Here is a 2,500-nt window from a genome sequence, read left to right on the forward strand (position 1 = left end):
GTTCGTACGCAATGTGGCAACACGAAAATGACCCCTTTTCCCATTCCGAGGGATTTCTGTGCGACCCTAACTAACAGCGCCCGTGAGCCACAAGAGAGACATCCCCGCCAATTTATAGCGTTTCACGGGGTCTATCCGTGAAAAATATAGACGTTTTTGAGTGCACATGCATTCCTGCTGCAAATGCCTCTGGAAGTTTCATGCCGTTCCTATGCAATGTGGCCACACAAAAATGACCCGTTTTCCCATTCCGAGGCATTTCTGTGCGACCCTAACAGCCCCGTGAGCCACAAGAGAGACATCCCCGCCAACTTCTAGCGTTTGACGGGGTCTATGCGTGAAAAATATTAAAATTTTTGAGTGCACGTGCCTTTCTGCTGCAAATGCCTCTGGAAGTTTCATGGCGTTCCTATGCAATGTGGCAACACGAAAATGACCCCTTTTCCCATTCCGAGGGAGTTCTGTGCCACCCTAACAGCCCCGTGAGCCACAAGAGACACATCCCCGCCAATTTCTAGCGTTTCACGGGGTCTATCCGTGAAACATATAGAAGTTTTTGAGTGCACATGCATTCCTGCTGCAAATGCCTCTGGAAGTTTCATGCGGTTCGTACGCAATGTGGCAACACGAAAATGACCCGTTTTCCCATTCCCAGGGATTTCTGTGCGACCCGAACAGCCCCGTGAGCCACAAGAGACACATCCCCGCCAATTTCTAGCGTTTCACGGGGTCTATCCGTGAAAAATATCAATTTTTTTTTGACTGCACATGCATTTCTGCTGCAAATGCCTCTGGAAGTTGCATGCGGTTCGCATGCAATGTGGCGACACGAAAATGACCCGTTTTCCCATTCCGAGGGATTTCTGTGCCACCCTAACAGCCCCGTGAGCCACAAGAGAGACATCCCCGCCAATTTCTAGCGTATCACGGGGTCTATCCGTGAGAAATATTCACTTTTTTGAGTGCACATGCATTCCTGCTGCAAATGCCTCTGGAAGTTTCATGCGGTTCGTATGCAATGTGGCGACACGAAAATGACCCGTTTTCCCATTCCGAGGGATTTCTGTGCCACCCTAACAGCCCCGTGAGCCACAAGAGAGACATCCCCGCCCACTTCTAGCGTTTCACGGGGTCTCTCCGTGAAAAATATCACATTTTTTGAGTGCACATGCATTCCTGCTGCAAATGCCTCTGGAAGTTTCATGCGGTTCGCATGCAATGTGGCGACACGAAAATGACCCGTTTTTTCCCATTCCGAGGGATTTCTGTGCCACCCTAACAGCCCCGTGAGCCACAAGAGACACATCCCCGCCAATTTCTAGCGTTTCACGGGGTCTATCCGTGAAAAATATTAAATTTTTTGACTGCACATGCATTTCTGCTGCAAATGCCTCTGGAAGTTTCATGCGGTTCGCATGCAATGTGGCGACACGAAAATGACCCGTTTTCCCATTCCGAGGGATTTCTGTGCCACCCTAACAGCCCCGTGAGCCACAAGAGAGACATCGCCGCCAATTTCTAGCGTTTCACGGGGTCTATCCGTGAAAAATATTCACTTTTTTGACTGCACATGCATTCCTGCTGCAAATGCCTCTGGAAGTTTCATGCCGTTCGCATGCAATGTGGCAACACGAAAATGACCCGTTTTCCCATTCCGAGGGATTTCTGTGCCACCCTAACAGCCCCGTGAGCCACAAGAGACACATCCCCGCCAATTTCTAGCGTTTCACGGGGTCTATCCGTAAAAATGTAGCACGCACCAAAACGAGAAAAGATTTCCATCGCACCTGCACTATTGTATGGACAATGGTAACCTCATGTGAGGACGAAGTGGTGTGCCGGCGGCAGGTTGTTTCCCACGATTTCCGTGAATGAGCGAGCATCTCGAGCTGTGTTACTCCGCCCGAGGAGCCTCTTCTCCTCCAGAGTGCGTTGGGAAGGCTGTCCCTTGGGTTGTAGCTGCAGGGTTTGCTTGCGCTGTTTCGGTATTGTGCCCTAGGAAGGGCTGCCAACTGCGCGTGAGAGTTAGGGTTGGTTTCAATTGCTTTTGCCGGTCCACAGAGTAGCGAGCATTGAAAGGCCGCTCTAGAGGTGTGCAGGCATGTGTGGTCCCCGCCCCTGCTCCTCCCCACCCCGACGTTGGGTGTGCGTGGTGCTTTACCGCTGCCTCAAATTGGCTGGCCTTGTGTGAAGCCCTGTGTTTTGTGAGCCTTCAGCGCCGTCGTCAGGTGTCCCCCGGAGTATACAGGACAAATTAAGGCCCTACTTGTGGGGGTGTTTGTGTTCTGTGAAGTCCGTGCCCAAAGGGTGTGTGTTTTACATGGTCTGCGTGGGGGTCCTGTCCGTCCGATTTTGGACGCGTGTGGGGACTCTCCTCTGCCTTGGGTGCATTCTTGCCTCAGGAGAGCGACTCCTGCCTGCCCTTGGGGAGGCTAGGGGCCCGCAAACGCTGCGTGTGAGCCGGGCGAGCCTTTGGGCTGGGCGCCTGGTCACCGTGGTG

Source organism: Petromyzon marinus, unplaced genomic scaffold (assembly GCF_048934315.1).
Source record: "Petromyzon marinus isolate PM22_M1 ecotype Great Lakes invasive population unplaced genomic scaffold, UKy_Petmar_22M1.pri1.0 PM_G_Scaffold_52, whole genome shotgun sequence".
Taxonomy (NCBI): domain Eukaryota; kingdom Metazoa; phylum Chordata; class Hyperoartia; order Petromyzontiformes; family Petromyzontidae; genus Petromyzon; species Petromyzon marinus.